Source organism: Macaca thibetana, chromosome 1 (genome assembly GCF_024542745.1).
Source record: "Macaca thibetana thibetana isolate TM-01 chromosome 1, ASM2454274v1, whole genome shotgun sequence".
NCBI classification, from domain to species: Eukaryota; Metazoa; Chordata; class Mammalia; order Primates; family Cercopithecidae; genus Macaca; species Macaca thibetana.
The window spans coordinates 38,590,481-38,609,905 of record NC_065578.1 but is presented as its reverse complement, the minus strand read 5'-3'; the positions used below and the strand labels follow the sequence as shown (position 1 = coordinate 38,609,905).

The following is a 19,425-nucleotide window of genomic DNA, read 5'->3' as shown; positions in this document are numbered from 1 at the left end:
ACAGAGTCTTGCTCTGTCATCCAGGCTGGAGTGCAGTGGCACACTCTTGGCTCGCTGCAGCCTCTGCCTCCTGGGTTCCAGCGACTCCCCTGCCTCAACCTCCTGGGTAGCTGGAATTACAGGAGCATGCCACCATGCCTGGCTAATTTTTGTATTTTTAGTAGAGATGGGGTTTTACCATGTTGGCCAGGCTGCTCTCGAACTCCTGACCTCAGGTGATCCTCCTGCCTCGGCCTCCCAAGGTGCTGGGATTATAGGTGTGAGCCACCATGCCTGGCCAAATAATAATATTTTAAGAAAAGAAAATGATTTTAATTCCTATTGCCACTGTAACAAATTACTACAAATTTAGTGGCTTAAAACAAGACAAGTTTATCTTACACTTTTAGAGGTCAGAAATCCAAAAGGGGTCTCACTGGGCTAACATCAAGCTGTTGTCAGGGCTCTGTTGCTTCTGGGGGCCCCAAGGAGAATCTGTTTCCTTGCCTTTCCCAGCTTCTAGAGGCTACCCACATTTTTTGGCTCTTGGCCCCTTCCACTTCAAAGCTAGCAATGGCCTCTCAAATCTTTCTCACACTGCATCACTTTGAAGCTGTCTACTTCTCTTTTCCATATATAGATGACTCTTGTGACTCTTGTGATTACATTGGGTCCATCTGAATAATCCCGGGTAATTATTTTAAGGTTAGCTAGCAAACTTAATTATATCTGCAACCTTAATTCTTTCCTGTCATATAACATAACATACTCATAGGGGGTTCTGAGAAATAGACTGTGGACATCTTTGGAGAGCCATTCTGCCTACCACAAAACCCTTAAATGCCGCCCGCCCCTGCTTTTTATTTTTATGATCAATATTCATGACTAAATATGAAACAAGGATGTCATTTAATGCTAGCATTCCGTTTTTTTTAAATTACTGGGAATAAAATTAGTACCTGATCCATCTTTTTTCTAAGAACAAAGGACATAGCTATAATTATAACCTCAGTCTTACTAAATTAAAGAATCTTTTTTTCATATAACTTTTCGTTCTCATGAAAAGGCCCAAAACAAACTTCTTTTGAAGTATCAATTGTTCTTGGCTAATGAAATATTCCTACACTTCATTCCATGTTCTTTGTTACGCCTTCATCAAACATGCCCCTCAGTGGTCAACAATACCAGTTTTTCTCCAGGTCAAAGCTGATCTTGACTTTCTAAGGTGGACTCAAGTACTTGGTAACTACATTTTACCCTCATAGTTTCAGAGTCCTGAGCTCAAATCCAAAGATCTTGCCAGCACAGACCTTCCTGTTTGTTGGTATTAAAGAAAGGAAGTGCATGGTGGCTTAAGGGCATTCTAGTGGTTAGTTTTGTGCTTAGCCTGCTTATGGGGTGCAGGCTTGCAGGCTTGGAATCACAAGCAAGTCTCAGGCTCCTGGGAGGTAAATGGAAGGCTGTCAGGTACTCTTTTAACCCAACAGATTTAAGCAGCTGAGTTGTATTTCAGTCTTTTCAGAATGAATCTGAGCTCTTTGGGTGGACAATTTCTGTCAATCTGGCCAAACCAATGAGAGTTAAGGAAAGCTCTTCCAGACCAGGCGAGTGGGAGCAACTCACAGATTCCCTGTCATGTCCACAACTCCACAACTTTGGCCTTGTGGCCTTGGCTGCTTTTTTTTTTTTTTTTTTTTTTTTTTTTTTTTTTGAGATAGTCTCATTCTGTCGCCCAGGCTGGAGTGCAGTGGTGCCATCACAGCTCACTGCAGTCTCTGCCTTCCAGGTTCAAGCAAGTCTTATGCCTCAGCCTCCCAAGTAGCTGGGATTACAGGCATGTGCCACCACGCCTGACTAATTTTGGTATTTTTAGTAGAGATGGGGTTTCACCATGTTTCCACACTGGTCTCAAACACTGGCCTCAAATGACCCACCCACCTCAACCTCCCAAAGTGTTGAGATTATAGGCGTGAGCCACCGCGCCTGGCCCTTGGCTGCATTTTTATCCCAGTCCTACTTCCTCTTGTAGTGATGGTATGAACACAAGTAGAGTGGTTTATAGTGGAGAAGAGAATGTAGCACCTCCATAGAAATAACCAGTTTGAGATTCCCAGCAAAGCTGGAGGCACTGCCCCACGTAAAAGTCTAACTTTTGGACATAGACGTAGACTATGCCATATCAGCCTTGACACAGGCTGGGACATTCCTTTTGGCTTGACTTAGTTCCTCCTCCTTATTCACTTCTGTTAAGAGCTGGACTTAGGGCCTGACACTTCCCAGTGATAACTTTTCTTGTTTTGGAGAGTTCCTAAGAGGGAACTTCTGACTGTGAAATCCTACATAGTGACTCCACTTTGCTGACTAAAGCAGTGAAGAACTGGACATAGCTAATTAGCTATTGGCTGATGGCTTGAATTTCTTAACATTCATTTGATTCCTTCCTTTCAGTTTGGTCAGATGAAGACTGGGTGGAGAAGTTTGCTGGGAAGAGGATAAAGAGGAAGATGGTTGAGACCTCCCAAAGCAGAAAGCCAGGAGGGAGAATGAAAGTTCATGCTTCCAGAGGAGAGGCTGCTATTTGCCACATAGGGAATTTCTGAGGTGAGTGGTGCTGGGTGAATTTAAAGGAGAAGTTTTGGGTTTCTTATCTAGGTGAGAAATATCTTATGTGGGCTCAGGTATTTGTGATTGCTACTGAGCAAGGTGGATATCTGAGATGAGAAAGGATAGTGAGTATTCTGCATCACCAGCGTCCACTGTCCTCCTAGTCTTTGGCAGCAGGCTCGCTGTCTTCCTGTTCTTGCCCTGATTCCAAGGGGGCAGAATCATGTAGGGGCCCGTTCCCCTCAGTCAGTACACAGCCGCAAGGCTCTCCCTGCCCTGTCGCTTGCTCCTGCTTTTCCATCAGGCCATCCTGACTGTTGCTTCCCAGGATAATTTACGGGCTCCTCCTCCTCTGTCCACCCTTTGAGCAGTGATATTTCCCTGAATTCCTTCCTCAGCCCTTAGCTCCTCTCTCCACATTATCCTTGTACCATGTCAGCCACTTCTGTCTCCTAAGGTTATAATGATCTTTCATTGGCCGAATGATATTCTGATCTCTATCCCTAGCCCTGACCTTTCACCTATTTCTGTCTGGATGTCTTATAGGCACCATAAATAAAGCATATCCCAAATGGGTTTCATCACCTTTCTGGTCTTTTTTTATGCCTAATCTTAGTTCACTTTGCCATCTTCAGCATAGTCACACCCAAACCAGATTCCTTGGTGCCAGCTTAGATCCCTCACTATATTTCATACCTAATGCATTGCCATACCCTGCTAATTTTATCTTTTAAATCTTGCATTTCTCCTCTCCAGTTTTCTTCTGCCACTGTTGTTTTGGCTGAGGCCTTATGCTCTCTCCTGTGAATAATTGGAGTAGCTTCTTAACTGGTCTCCCTGCTCCAGGCCTGCTTTCCTCCTATCCTTAGCAGCCACAGGAAGCTTTCTAAAGGGCAGATCTGACTATATCACTCTCCTCAAGCATTCTAGGGACTCCCTTGATTTATAGGATTGAGCCCAGCCCTCATCAAAAGGGACGGAACGCCTCTGTATGTTCTGATTCCTGCTTATGTCTCCATATTTTATCCCCATTTTATATACCAGGAAACTAGAGTTTGTAGATACCTGTAAATCTCTATGTTTTGGTGTAAGTCATTCCTCTGCCTGCAGTATCCTTTCCCACTTATTTTATGTGGCTAATGCCTGCTTATTTCTCATAGCACAGCCCATTTACTGCCTTCTCCAGGAAGCTTTTCTTAATCCTCCAGTGAGTGAGGCAAGTATCACTCTGGGCTCCCATGGCCTCTGGGTTCCTGTGGCACCCTCTGTCCTGGCATTATATGTAAATGTGATTATATAGAAATGTGACTGCATTATATTGAAATTACTTATTTAACAAATGTCTAAATATTGCTTGCTCTATGCTAGGCACTGTTCTAAGCGCTCTACTAATATTTAATCCTAATTACAATTATTTGAGATAAGTACTATTATTATTCCCAGTTCTAGGTGAGGAAGCTGGGGCACAGTGAGGTCAGTACCTTGTTCAGTGTTATACAGTTCATAATGGTGGAACTGAGGTCTGAACTAAGGCTGTAGAGCTCCAGGATCTGTGTGCCTCTTACATTGTGGGTATCCCTCCCCAGCTAGCTAGCCAGTTCCTCAAGGGCAGGGGCCATATCTATCTAACTGCCTATCTATTTGTTTTTTATTTTTTGAGTCAGGGTCTTGCTTTGTTACCCAGGCTGGAGTACAGTGGTACCATCACAGCTCACTGCAGCCTTGACCTTCCAGGCTCAAGTGATCTTCCTGCCCCAGCCTCCCAAGTAACTGGAACTACAGGCACACCACCATACCCAGCTAAATTTTTCATTTTTTATTTTGTAGATACAGGGTCTCACTGTGTTGCCCAGATTGGTCTCAGAACTCCTGGGCTCAAGCAGTCCTCTTGCCTTGGCCTCCCAAAGTGCTGGGATTACAGAGTGAGCCACCACACCCAACTATATCTATTTATTTAAGAATCCCAGTACTTGGCCTGATAGCTCAATACCTCTATGTTGAACTGTTAATCCAAAAAAACAATAGAGTTGGCTGGGCGTGGTAGCTCACACCTGTAATCCCAGCATTTTGTGAGGCCAAGGTGGGCAGATCACGAGGTCAGGAGTTTGAGACCAGCCTGACCAACATGGTGAAACGCATCTCTACTAAAAATACAAAAACTAGCCGGGCATGGTGGCACGCGCCTGTGATCCCAGCTACTCAGGAGGCTGAGGCAGGAGAATCACTTGAACCCAGGAGGTGGAGGTTGCAGTGAGCTGAGATCGTGCCACTGCACTCCAGTCTGGGTGACAGAGTGAGACTCTATCTGAAAAAACAAACAAAAAAATAGAGTTTTCTCTATTACACAAATTGGAGGGTTTGCATTGAGTGTTGTATTTATCCTCTATCCAGTCTTGTCTTGGAGCACAAAGCAAAAAGGGGCAGCATCCTCCACTGTCTCTGCAAACTTAGGCCTGAGCAAGAGGGCTGCCCGCTTGCTTCCATGTAGCCAGCCAGTGTATGTACAGAGCCAAGTATAGAGGGAGAAGGGGGTGGCACATGGGTGGTTTTGTTTAATTGGAAGACAGTGGGTAGACTGGAACTAGCATTTGAAGATGTTGAGAGCTGTGGATCGTGGGCAAGAAAAGCGCTGTTCTGTGACTGTGGGGCAGGAGGAGGAAACTGATGCTTCTGAGGGTGAGCGCGATGAGATAACATGCCTGTGTATGGGCCTCAGGTTAGACGGCGCTGAGGTCTCCTGTCACTGGGCATCCAGCTGGGTGCTACGGCTGTGGTTCCTGTCTCCTGCAGCCCTGTCAGGGCCCAAGGCCTTCCTTGTCGGCACTTGCTGCAGCCTACTCACTGGAGTTGTGTTCTGGGTGGGTGTGTAGAATACTCGCACTCCTACTTGGGGCATCAGGGAGCTCTCTAGCAATTTCTTCTGCACCTAGGGAGAGCCCACTGCTAAAAAGGCCTGGTCAAATCCTCAGGTGTACATGGACATCAAGATTGGGAACAAACCGGCTGGCTACATCCAAATGCTCCTGCGTTCCGATGTCGTGCCCATGACAGCAGGTGAGCAGGATGCCATGGTCAGGATGGCGGGACACTGGTGGCTGAGCAAGATGGGGAGGAAGCTACCTGGAGTCCTGGGCCCTTAACACTATTTCTATCTGAGGCATCTCAGATCCCAGCATTTAGTAACATGAGGCACAGCAGGCATTGTTGAAGCTCTATAAAGGCTTAGAGCCATTAGAAAGAATAGGCAACTAAAAGTATAACAGTTTTAATTATCCTCTGGTTTGGTTTTATTGTTGGTTTGTTTTTTTTTTTGTAATTTTATTTGGATATATTTTCAAACTTACAGATATATAGAATAAGAATTCTATAAGAATATTTCAAGGGGTCAGGTGCAGTGGCTCACACCTGTAATCTCAGCACTTTGGGAGGCCACGGTGGGTGGATCACTTGAGGCCAGGAGTTTGAGCTCAGCCTGGGCAACACAGCAAAAGACTCCATCTCTATCTACAAAAAATACAAAATTGGATGGGTATAGTGGGATGTGCCTGTAGTTCCAGCTATTTGGGAGGCTGAGACAGGAAGATTGCTTGAGCCCAGGAGGTTGAGGCTGCAGTGAGCCATAATTGCACCACCACACTCCAGTCTGGGCAACAGAGCAAGGCCTTGTCTTAAAAAAAGAAAAAGAAAAAGAAAAAAAGCATAGTTAGAGGAACTCTTACATATCCTTTACCTATTCATTAATTTCCTTTTTTTGCCCTGTATGCTTTGTCATTTTCTTTACATACATTGTACACAGAGGCGTATATGTACTTTTCCCCTGTTCAGTTGAGAAGTTGAAGACCATGCACCTTTACTCCTAAATACTTCAGTATATATTTCCTAAGAACCAGAATATTCTCTTGCATAATCAGAGTACAGCTATCAAAATTATAAAATGTAACATTGAGTGATGAGCCATATTCACATTTTATCACTTGTCCCAATATTGTCCTTTATAGTAAATTTTAGCAATTTTTCTTCCCTGACAAGGATTCCCACATTGATTTAGTTGTCAAGTCTCTTCAGTCTTCTTTTATTTGAAACCATTTCTTAATTTTTCATTGTCTTTTTTGATCTTGACATCTTTGAAGAGAATAGGCCAGTTGTGTTTAAGTGCTTCTCAGTTTGTATTTGTCTAGTACTTCCTCATGATTAGATTTAGGTTATGTGTTTTGGCAGCAACAGCACAGAAGCAGTGTTGTTAGTGCATCGTATGAGGAAGAACGTGATGTCAGTTCAGATGTTTGCGATGTTAATTTTGTTGACTTGGTTAAGGAGTTATTTGCCAAGTGTCTTCACTGGAAAAAATGCTATTTTTTTTTTTTCTTTGAGACAGGATCTAGTTCTGTTGCCCAGGCTGGAGTGCAGTGGTGTGATCACAGCTCACTGCAGCTGACTGCAGGTTCAACCTTCCAGGCTCAAGTGATCCTCCCAGCTCAGCTTCCCAAGTAGCTGGGACCACCATGCACCACCATGCCCAGCCAATTTTTTATTGTTTTTTTGTACAGATGGGGGTTTTACTGTGTTTCCCAGCTAATTTTTGTATTTTTTTTTTTTTTGTAGAGATAGTGGGGTTTTGCCATGTTGTCCAGTCTGGTCTTGAACTGGACTCAAGTGATCCTCTCACCTCGGCCTCCCAAAATGCTGGGATTACAGACATGAGTGACCACACCCAGCCAGAAAAGTACTATTTTTAAGGGTATCAATCAGAAGCTAAAAGTTTGTCTCCTTACTATTCAGCCCATCTCCCAGAGGTAGCTAGTATTGACAGTTGTGTTTTCTTTTTTTCTTAAATATTCATGAAGACCTTTTTTTACCCATAATCTTTTTTGTTGTAATCTAGCTTTTAAAAATGTTTCTCAAAGTCATAATTACACATAGTTTAAAGAAAATCGTTCTGTAATAAAACATTCTTCTGCCCCCGACCCAACATCATTTTTCTGCCCTACCAGAGGCAACATTCATTTCTTTTAACTATTTTAATTATTTGGACTTTTATTGCTATGTCTCTGAAAAATATACTCATGTAACTATTAGTAATCCCAGGCTGGGGTGCCATGGCATGATCTTGGCTCACTGCAACCTCCGCCTCCCGGGTTCAAGTGATTCTCCTGCTTCAGCCTCCCAAGTAGCTGGGATTACAGGCGCCTGCCACGATGCCCAGCTGGTTTTGTATTTTTAGTAGAGACAGGGTTACACCATGTTGACCAGGCTGGTCTCGAACTCCTGACCTCAGGTGATCTGCCCACCTCTGCCTCCCAAAGAGCTGGGATTACAGGTGTGAGCCATGGCGCCTGGCCTCCCTCCTCTACTATCCGTTTTAGATACCTCTCATCCTTACCTCAGCTGGCTCCTCTGCTAATCTAAATGGCTTATCTGCTGGGGTGACCTAGACCTTTGTCTGTGGGGATTTGAGGTCCTGGTCATTATATACCTTCTTAGGTCATGGCTGCCTAGCACAATTGGATAGGGGAGTCCAAATGTTTATTCAGTTGTCTTAAGAGCAGTTTATAGAAAGTCCATCTTTGACCCAGTGATTTAAGATGCCAAGCTTTATGAAATACTTAATATACTTAATTCCTTTATATATATATATATATATATATATTATTTTTTTTTTTTTTTTTTTTTTTTTTTTGAGACAGAGTTTCACTCTTGTTGCCCGGGCTGGAGTGCAATGGCATGATCTCAGCTTACTGCAGCCTCTGCCTCCTGGGTTCAAGTGATTCTCCTGCCTCAGCCTCCTGAGTAGCTGGAATTACAGGTGCACGCCACCACACCTAGCTAATTTTCTGTATTTTTAGTAGAGACAGGGTTTCACCACATTGGTCAGGCTGGTCTCAAACTCCTAACCTCAGGTGATCCACCTGCCTCGGCCTCCCAAAGTGCTGGGATTACAGAACTGAGCCACCACACCTGGCCTATGTATATATTTTAATAGAGGTGAGGTCTTGCCATGTTGCCCAGGCTGGTCTCCAACTCCTCTGCTCAGGCAATCCTCCTGCCTTGGCCTCCCCAAGTACTGAGATTGCAGATGTGAGCCACCATGCCCAGCTGAAATACTGAATTTTCATACGTATCTGGGTCTATTTCTGGACTTTCTCTTCTTTTCACCTAGTCTGTTCAATCTATTTGTGTGCCACTTCCACAATTAAGCATTTAGTTTAAATAAAGGTACTATGTACTTTTTTTGATTTGGAGAGCTGGAGTTTGGGGGTGTGTGTGTTTTATTTTAGAGACTGGGTCTCACTTTGTCACCTAGGAGTGCGCCACCACACCTGGCTAATTTCTGTATTTTTAGTAGAGATGGGGTTTTGCCATGTTGGCCAGGCTGGTCTCGAACTCCCGACCTCAGGTGATCCATCCACCTCAGCCTCCCAAAGTGCTGGGATTACAGGCATGAGCCACCATGGCTGGGACCCAACTAATTATTTGTGTTTTTGTAGAGATGGCGTGTTACAGAGAGCTGGAGTTTTAATGATCTAATTAGGTATTCTTACCTCAGACCTTTCCCTTTCTCAATCCCAGAGAATTTCCACTACCCACACACCCATTTAAAGGACTCAGCTTCGAGGGAAGCAGCTTCCACCGCATTATCCCCCAGTTTATGTGCCAGGGCAGTGATTTCACAAACCACAACGGCACCAGGGGCAAGTCCATCTACAAGAAGAAGTTTGATGATGAAAACTTTATCTTCAAACACACAGGACCAGGTAGGAACTACTCATCTGTGGTGACAAGGGAGGCTGGGCAAGGGCGGCTGGCTGTGCAGGATGGAAGGATGAGCCGTGGTTCTGGCTGAGAAACAGGGAGTCTGGAGGAGACCCAGCCACCAGACACAGGAGGACCGTTCAGCCTTGCTAGGGTGGAGTTAACTTTGGGCTTTGAAAAGCTTTTTTGTTTTTTGTTTTGGCTTATTTCAGTTCCCATTTGTCTCCTTTCATTAGGAAAGGAAGATGCATAAATGCCTGGGTCTGCTCCTACAGTGGTGTCTTGTTATTGTTTTTGTAACTTTTTATTTTATGTAATGTCAAGCTCATGGAAGAGTTACAAGAATATTGCGATGAACCCCACACACCTTTGCTGGCATTTACTCAGGTTCACCAGTTGTTTATATTGGTGAACATCATTTCCTATTTATTCTCCTTCTGTATATATTTATAGACAGTGCATATTTTTTTAGAGCCATTTGAGAGTAAGTTGGAGAGTTCATGTTCATCCACCACTAAATACTTCAGCTTGTATTTCATAAGAAACAGGGTAGTTTTAATATTACCAGGACATAGTTCTCAAAATCAGAAAACGAACACTGCTACAATACTATTCTCTCATCTGCAGTGCATATTCAGATTTCCTCATGTGATACCACATTATCGTTTTGGGGGTTTTCATGGTTGGCACATGTCCTAGACTCATAGATGCGCTGCCCATCCACCTGCGCCACACTGCCCTGTTGCCTCACTCACATCCCACGCACTGTCGCTGGACGCACTCTCCTTCCTCTTGCCAAGGAGCCCGCTGCCTCTGTCTCATGCTCCTTACCTAGTGCAGAACTCAGTGTGCTGGAGAAAAGCACAGCCCTGAGCTATCTGGTCCCTCTTGAGTTGAGGAGCTCAGGTCTTAAGGGCACCTTGAGCAATACCCAGTGGTCCTCCCAGATTGCCAGAGGTACTTGTCATCCATGGTCTGACTGGAAAACACGCCTTTTCTTTATTCCTCAGCCCTCCGGCATTGCTTCATACACCTCCCTCTCAACTGATGGTGTCACTTATTTATAGAAACAATCATAAGAGAACTATTTAGTCTTCCCACAGCCAGATCTAATCCCCTGCCTGCATCATTCTCTCCTGCCTGGCCTGCTTGCCTTCCTGTGGCAATGGTGGCCTCCCTCTTCTCTTACCTTCTGCCCCATGGTGTCTTCCTCAGTCTCTTCCCTTGTCTCTTCTTCCTCCTAGTCTATCAATTTTTGGAGGGACCCAGTGCTCACCATGGCTTTTCTTTATCTGTATTCACTCTTTACCTTAATAGTTCTCACCCTTTTAGCCTAGCACCTGCCTCTTACAGCTCATGCTCTAGTGTGCTGAGATGGAAGTCTCAGCTCTATACCCTTCCAGTGAATGCCTGATTAAAAACACGGTATTGGCTGGGTGCAGTGGCTCATGCCTGTAATCCCAGTACTTTGGGAGGCCGAGGTGGGAGGATTGCTTGAACCCAGGAGTTTGAGACCAGCCTGGGCAACATGGCAAGACCCCATCTCTACAGAAAATACAAAAATCAGCTAGGCATTGTGGCGAACACCTGTAGTCCCAGCTACTCAGGAGGCTGAGGTGGGAGGATGGCTTGAGCTGGGGAGGTGGAGGTTGCAGTGAGCCAAGATTGCACCATTTGGACTCCAGCCTGGGTGATAGAGTGAGACTCTGTCTCAAACAAAAAAACCCACAGTATTATGCCATAGTTGTAATACAAAGGGAAATTAAAGGAAAATAATTTGTAATAATATGCATTTCAGTATTCAAATGCTTGGACACGACTACATGAAGTAGTTGAATATGTGTACTTCTGCCTAGAGCCGCACTTAGTAGTGTGGATTGATTCAGGTATGTTGTTTTGGCAGAATCAAAGTAACATGATATTTTGAAATAGTAAAAATCTCTTAGTAAAATTTGGAACAAAAAGAAATGAAAAAAATTGATACAAAAAAATAATTACTTGGATTTATATGGAACATAGAGTTAGGTTCTAGGCTCAGATCATTATAAATAGATTTTCCTTATCTACATGAATGTTATTCAGGGCTTTTGAAAGTGCAGGTTTTAGAATAACTCTCCATTAGGTAGGAGACTGCAGGACATCTAGAGTCCCTCCCTGATCCCTTCCTTTTAATGCCAGTAGCACCCTATTACCACCAAAAATAGACTGCAGTTTCTAGTAGCCCCTAGGGGGCAGTATGACACCACTGAGAACCCATGCCCTGGGCAATCACGCTGCCCAGTCCCAGGACTTTCAGTGAAATCACTGAATTAAGTTTGTCCACATGGGTCTCCATGCTGATGGCTCCCTGAGTTCCAGACTCCTGTCCAACCACCTACCTGTCACCTTTGCTGGATATCCCATGAGCATCTCACACTTCACATGTCCAAAATGTGGCCTTGGCCTTCTCCTCCACACCCTTCCTGCCCCTTTTCTCTGTTTCAGTAAATGACTCCACCATCCACTTAGCTGCTTGGTCAGAAACTTAGGAGTCATCATGGACTCCTGTGTCACCTACAGGTCACATCTATCTGACTTCAAGTCATCTCCTGGCCCAGGCACTCTTCACCCGTCCACCATGACCACCAAGTCCTGTTTCCAGCCTGGTTGCTTCACCCTCATAGTCTGATCTTCACCTGGCAGTCAGAGTGATTGTTTTTAATCATAAATCTGATCACATCATCCTCCTGCTGACCCATCCTGCACTGTGCATGGGACCCTGTCCTACAGGGCTAACCCAACTTGGGTCCTGGCACTTCTCTGTACCCCTAGGATGTGCTGCTGCCCCTTGCCTTCTGCATCCATAGGCAATCTCACTGTTTCTCAGACATGCTGAGCTCACTCCTGCCTCAGGGCCTTTGCATATGCCCTTTCCTCTCCTGGAGTGTTCTTCCTCCACTGTCCAGATGGTTCACACCCACTTGCTTCAGATGCCACACATGTGTCCCCTCGGCTGACAGGCCTACCCTGACCTCTCCCTAAAATAGGCTTTCCTGCCATCTCACTCTTCTTTTTAATCAGCTTCAGTTTTCTTCTTATGCTTATTACCTGAAATTGTATTATACATTTATTATTTTACTTATTTGTTTTCTGTCTCCCTTTCTCCCATGTCAGCCTCATGAGGGCAGGACTTAGGCTTTCTTGTTCACCATTGTATTCTGGAACAGTGTCTGGCACACAGCAAGCATGCAATAAATATTTGAATATTTATTTTAAAAAGCTATTGGTTGGGTGTGGTGGCTCATGCCTATAATCCCAGCACTTTGGGAGGCCAAGGCTGGCAGATCACCTGAAGTCAGGAGTTAGAAACCACCCTGGCCAACATGGTGAAACCCCGTCTCTGCTAAAAATACAAAAAAAAAATAGCCAGGTGTGGTGGTGGGTACATGTAATCTCAGCTACTTGGGAGGCTGAGGCAGTAGAATTGCTTGAACCCAGGAGGCGGAGGTTGCAGTGAGCCAAGATCGCACCACTGCACTCCAGCCTGGGCAACAGAGCAAGATTCCATCTCAAAAGAAAAGTTATTGACAGGCTGCTCTGTTATATGCCAGGCTCTCTGATTGACTCTGGGAATCTAGTGGAATTCCCAGAGGTGTGAATTCCAGGTGTGGTGGCTCGTGCCCGTAATCCCAACACTTTAGGCCTAGGCAGGCAGATTGCTTGAGCCCTGGAGTTTGACACCAGCCTGGGCAACATGGCAAAACCCCATCTCTACAAAAAATACAAAATTAGCTGGGTGTGGTGGTGTGTGCCTGGTCACAGCTACTTGAGAGGCTGTGGCGGGAGGATTGCTTGATCCTGGGAGGTTGAGGCTGCAGTGAGCTATGATTGGGCCACAGCACTCCAGCCTGGATGACAGAGTGAGGTCATGTCTCAAAAAACAAACAAAAAGAGTAGAATGGGACATGGTTCCCCTATGAAGGGGGTACCCAGTCTAGAGGCCCAGCCATGAAGAGGGGAGTTTCTTATTGCCACAGTGAGCTGTAGCTCCTTATCCTATGCCCCCTAGTCCCCTGGCAAACCCAGGCTTTTTATTTGTTTGTTTTGTTGTTGTTGAGGCAGAGTCTTGCTCTGTCTCCCAAGCTGCAGTGCAGTGGCATGATCTTGGCTCACTTGCAGCCTCAACCTCCTGAGCTCCAGTGATCCTCCTGCCTCAGCCTCCCAAGTAGCTGGGACTAGTAGGTACATACCACCACACCTGGCTAGTTTTAAATTTTTTTTTTTTTTTTTTTTTTTTTTTGAGATGGAGTCTCGCTCTGTCGCTCAGGCTGGAGTATAGTGGCGCGATCTGGGCTCACTGCAAGCTCCGCCTCCCAGGTTCATGCCATTCTCCTGCCTCAGCCTCCCGAATCGCTGGGTCTACAGACGCCCGCCACCACGCCCGGCTAATTTTTTTTAGTTTTTAGTAGAGACCGGGTTTCACTGTGTTAGCCAGGATGGTGTCGATCTCCTGACCTCATGATCCGCCCACCTCGGCCTCCCAAAGTGTTGGGATTACAGGTGTGAGCCGCTGGACCCGGCCTTTTCTCTCATTCTGTGGGTTGTCTATTCACTTTTTTGATGGCGTTGTTTCAAGCACAAAATATTTTAATTTTGATAAAGTCTAATTTATTTTTTTTTGTCACTTGTACTTTTGGTGTAGTGATGATGAAGATTTACTCCTACATTTTCTATTAAGTATTTTATGGTTTTCTCTTTTACATTCAAGTCTTTGCTCCATTTGGGGTTAATTTTTGTGTATAGTGTGAGAAAAGTGGTCCAGTGTTACTCTTTTGCAGGTGGATTTTCAGTCGTCCTAGCACCATTTGTTGAAAAGGCTAGTTTTTTCCTGTTTAATTATCTTGGTATCCTTGGTGAATATAGTTGACTATAAATGTAAGGGTTTCTTCTGGATTCTAAATTATATTTTGTTGATCTATATGTCTGTCATTAGGCCATTACTACTGTGTCTTAAATTCTGTAGCTTTGTAGTAAGTTTTTAATTCCGGAAATGCTAGTCCTCCAACTTTATTTTTCCTTTCAAGATTGTTTTGGTTATCCTGAGTCTCTTACATTTCTTATGAATTTTGAGATAAGCTTGTCAACTTGTACAAAAAAAGCCAGCTAGGATTTTAATACAGATTGCACTGAATGTATAGATCAATTTAGGAGTATCGTCATCTTAACAATATTAAGTCTTCTAATCCCATGAACGCAGGATATCTTTTCATTTGTTTAGGTCTTCTTCAGTGTTTTTCAGTAATGTTGTGTGGTTTTCTTTTTCTTTTTTTTTAATTGGGATGGGATCTTGCTATGTTATCCAGGCTGATCTCGAGCTCCAGGGCTGAAGCAATCCTCCCATCTTGTCCTCTCAAAATGCTGGAATTATAGGTGTGAGCCATCATGCCTAGCGAGTGAGAATTCTTTAAATATTCTAGATACAAGTCTCTTATCAGATGTATAATTTGCAAATAGTTTGTCTCATTCTTTTTTTTTTTTTTTTTAGACAGGGTCTCACTCTGTTGCCCAGGCTGGAGTGCAGTGGTGCAATCACAGCTCACCACGGTCTTGAACTCCTGTACTCAAGTGGTCCTTATGTTTCAGCTTTACAACCAGCTGGAACTATAGGCACACACCACCACACCTGGCTAATTTTTAAATTTTTTTATAGACAGCTGTGACTGCACCACTGTACTCCAGCCTGGATAACAGAGCAAGACCCTTCTAAAGAAAAAAAAAGATATATATATATATTATACTTTTTTTTTTTTTTTTTTTTTGAGACAGAATCTCACAATGTCACCCAGGCTGGAGTGCAGTGGCACCATCTCGGCTCACTGCAAGCTCCGCCTCCCGGGTTTACGCCATTCTCCTGCCTCAGCCTCCTGAATAGCTGGGACTACAGGTGCCCGCCACCATGCCTGGCTAATTTTTTGTATTTTTAGTGGAGACGGGGTTTCACTGCATTAGCCAGGATGGTCTCGATCTCCTGACTTTGTGATCTGCCCACCTTGGCCTCCCAAAGTGCTGGGATTACAGGCGTGAGCCACCACACCTGGCCATATATATAGCAATTATATTTCTATACATTAGCAATGAACAACCTGAAAACAGAATAAAAAGAAAAACAATTATACTTATGATAGCATAAAAAAGAGTAAAATATTTAGGCATAAGTTTAAGAGATGTATACAGCTTATACTTTGAAAACCACAAAACAGGCCAGGCATGGTGGTTCACACTCGTAATCCCAGCACGTTCGGAGACTGAGATGGGAAAATCACTTGAGTCCAGGAGTTTGAGACCAGCCTGAGGCAACATAATTAGACCTTGTCTCTACAAAAATATATATAATCAATTGTATATTGATTGTGTATTCTGCAACATTGCTAAGCTTGTTTATTAGTTCTAATAGTTTTTTTGTGGATTTTTTAGGATTTTCTATATGCAAGAGTGTGTCATCTGCAAATAGAAATAGCTTTACATTTTCCTTGCTGATTGGATGCCTTTCATTTCATTTTTTTCACCTAATTACCCTGGCTAGAACCTTCAGTGCAATGTTGAATAGAAATGTCGAGGACAGATATCCTCATCTTGTTCCTGAACTTAGGGGGAAAGCATCTTGTCTTTTTTTTTTATTTTTTTTTTTATTTTTTTTGAGACGGAGTCTCGCTGTGTCTCCCAGGCTGGAGTGCAGTGGCGTGATCTCGGCTCACTGCAAGCTCCGCCTCCCGGGTTCACGCCATTCTCCGGCCTCAGCCTCCCAAGTAGCTGAGACTACAGGCGCCCGCCACTACGCCCGGCTAGTTTTTTGTATTTTTAGTAGAGACGGGGTTTCACCATGTTAGCCAGGATAGTCTCGATCTCCTGACCTCGTGATCCACCTGCCTCGGCCTCTCAAAGTGCTGGGATTACAGGCTTGAGCCACCGCGCCCGGCCACATCTTGTCTTTCGCCATGTAGTTTTCTGTTGATACCTTTTATCAGATTGAGAAAGTTCCCCTTTCCATTCCTAGTTTATTGAGTTTTCATTATACAAAGGTATTGGATTTTGTCTACTGCTTTTTCTGTATCTGAGATGATTATGTGGGTTTTGTCCCTTATACTATTGATAATTGTCTGTTACACTGATTGATTTTTAGATGTTAAACCAACTTTGCATTTCTGAGATGAGATGAATCCACATCTTTTTTAGGTGACTCTATTTCACTAGATGGTGAGCTCCACCACTGTTAGGGCCAGTGTCCCCAGGGGGCAGGTAGGGGTGGATGTCCCTAAAGTCTGTCTTTATTCTGCTCTTTCACTCCCCTGAGTGTCCCCTCTTCTGTTCCGTCTGCAAAGGCAAGGATGGGAAGCCAAGGCAGAGGTGATCATTGGCAACTGTGGGGAGTACGTGTGGCACTCTCTCTGCTCTCCACTCTGCTCTTGCCCCTGCACATCCAGGAGGGAGCTGCCAGCCTCAGAGGAGGCAGCACCGAGGGTGCCCTGTTTGAAGCAAGCAGCATTTGTGTCCTGAGGCCTGCCTTAGGGTCAGCTTGGAGCATCTCTGTAGGCACAGCCTGGACTGTTCCCAAGTGCAGCTGTGGGCCCAGGAGCCAGCACAGGTGCTCCTTCACCAACCACCACTTTTCCCGGCTTTTGCTGCTGGGTCTGCTGTGGGCCCACCACTGTGGCTCCTGGATGTTTTGTTCTGTTTGGTTTGCTAAAATAAATCCTAGTTCTTATACTGCTGCCTGCCAGCCAGGTGTTTTCAGAGATTGCTGCTGGGACAGGCCATAGCATCTCTGCTGCTGCTCTTCTGCCTTAGGCCAAGTCCCTTAGGAGATGCCCTCGTCAGCCCATTGTGGGGCAGTAGAAGTGAAAGCCATGTAAAAGTGCCTCTGTCTTCTCTTTCTGGTTGGTTACCATTCCTGCTGTCACACCAGCTGGTCCTGTGCCTGATGGGCATCTGTCATCAGTCTCACTGGCCTGGCACTCACTATGTACTCCCTTAACCGACAGAACTGTATTACTGAGGAGCACCCAGGGCCCTTCTTTAGTCAGCGGATGTGCTTGGTGCTGGGGAGAAACGAGCCAGGGGTGGCTTCTACTTCCTCCTCCCAACCCCAGGCCTACCTGGAAACTGCAGTGTGGTGTCATGGTGCGCAGCCTGTGCTAGGATGGCCTCTCACCCTGCACCAGTTTTGGGCCAGCCAGGCCACCTCATGGCCTCCTTCAGGTGTTGAAGCTGAGTCCTATCAGTCTCCAAAAACCTCCCCCAGGGCTCCCCACTGGCTCCCATGACATATCCTAGGAGCTCTATCTGAATCAGGTCTTTTTTTTTTTTTTTTTTTTTTTGAGACGGAGTTTTGCTCTTGTCACTCAGGCTGGAGTGCAATGGCATGATCTTAGCTCACTACTCTGCCTCCCAGGTTCAAGTAATTCTCCTGCCTCAGCCTCCCAAGAAGCTGGGATTACAGGCACCCGCCACCATGCCCAACTAATTTTTATATTTTCAGTAGAGATGGGGGTTTTGCCATGTTGGCCAGGCTGGTCTTGAACCTTAGGTGATCCACCCACCTCAGCCTCCCAAAGTGCTGGCTAAATCAAGTCTTGATGTTGAGAATCCACCAGGGTGAGGTTGGTGGGGAAAGGAGAAGCCTATTGCCCTGGCCCCAGTGACTCCAAGCCAGCTCCATCTCTGGCACCCTGGGTGGGGCTTCGCCCCCTGGATCAGCTTGGGACGGCAGCGCTCCCAGCAGGACTCATTCCTCAATGTCGATGTCATTACTGCTGGTCAGTCATGGCCGTCAGGACAGGCAGCATTGAGGCCAGGATAAGGCAGCTACGCAGGGCTGCCATGAAGCCCAGGAGAGAAGAGGATGTGTGTGAAGTGCTCAACATGGTGGATTCTGGGGGTGACAGGCAGGCTGGCCCAAGGCCCCGGGAGGGAGAACTGGTCCCACAACCTTGTGAAACAAGGGAGGACCTTATTGCTGTGCTTGCCTGATTACCCTGGGAAGGAGGGACCAAGGGACCAGCCAGAGGCCAGTGGGAGAGGAACCATCAGGGTTTCCCCAGAAGTTATCCCAGTGGGTCCACCTGTGACCCTTGTACTCTGAGGTCACCTGAGCCTCAGAGGTGAGGCACCTGCCCCTACTTGTGCCAAGTGTTGCACAGAGAAGGAGAGGAGGTTCTTGGCCCAAGGATTCCAGACCAGTGGCCAGCCTCGTGGCCATGCGATCTGAGCACCGGGCTGCCTGCTGCCCTGCTCACGGGAGCCCCACCCCGGCCTCTGAGGAAGGGACCGCAAGACCAGACATACAAGGGAGAAGCTCAAGCAGAACTCAAGGGATGGAAGGCTACTAATAGTTGTGTTTTCAAAGAACATTTAATCAGAGGAACTTTCAAAATGTTTCATACATTGAATAGATCCGATCACCAAGCAGTGCATAGAATAGGATCCTAACTTTGTAAAATATCTATATGTCATATATAAAGACGAATGTGTATGTGCCAAGAAAAAAGACTGGAGAAGGAATTATGAACAGTGGTTATCTCTGTGGTTGATTTTGGGTGGTTGTATTCTGGTTTTTGTTATTTTCAAAATTTTCCCCAGCACACAGATAACATTTTCTTATGTGAGAAAAAACATTTTTAAAAAAGCAGGGGATGGAGAGCGGCAACTGTTTACTGAAGACTTCTCAGTAAGGAAAGGAACCTGGGGTAGAAAGCTCCCCCTTCAGCTGCCCATGAGGGCACAGGTGGGCCCCACACTCAGTACGGGGCCAGGTCAGGGCCACAACACCTGCCACTTCCTCAGCGGAGACCCTAGCGCAGGTCACTGTCGGCCCAGACTCCTTCCACAAGCAGGCGAGGGTGCAGGGCCACACCTCATCCAAGAGATGACCACGTTTAGGTTTTTTGAAGAAAAGCACAGCTCTCAGGTAAATACAGCAGCACCTCCAAGCACATTCTGGGAGGAGTGGGTTTTATGAGGAAGGCACACAAGGCAGGCCCAAATTTGCAAGTCCCTTTAAAATGAGCCTGCTCAGAAGTGCTGTTTATTCCACAGGTCTGCGCAGGCATGGCACTA

The 19,425-nt window shown here is 45.5% G+C and overlaps 1 protein-coding gene and 1 long non-coding RNA gene across 6 annotated transcripts in view; one reads left to right on the top strand and one right to left on the bottom strand.

Annotated features, from left to right (window-relative positions):
* Nucleotides 1–19,425, bottom strand: part of PPIE (peptidylprolyl isomerase E) — a 248,219-nt gene that overhangs the window by 214,076 nt on the left and 14,718 nt on the right. The gene's annotated exons all lie outside the window — the stretch shown is intronic.
* The window catches only part of LOC126961226 (uncharacterized), a 35,761-nt gene that overhangs the window by 9,362 nt on the left and 6,974 nt on the right, over nucleotides 1–19,425 (top strand). For 2 of the 5 annotated variants that reach the window (XR_007728226.1, XR_007728218.1), the window contains exon 4: nucleotides 2,428–2,580. This is a non-coding gene — a long non-coding RNA (uncharacterized LOC126961226). The other 3 variants (XR_007728222.1, XR_007728225.1, XR_007728227.1) reach the window with 3 other exon arrangements.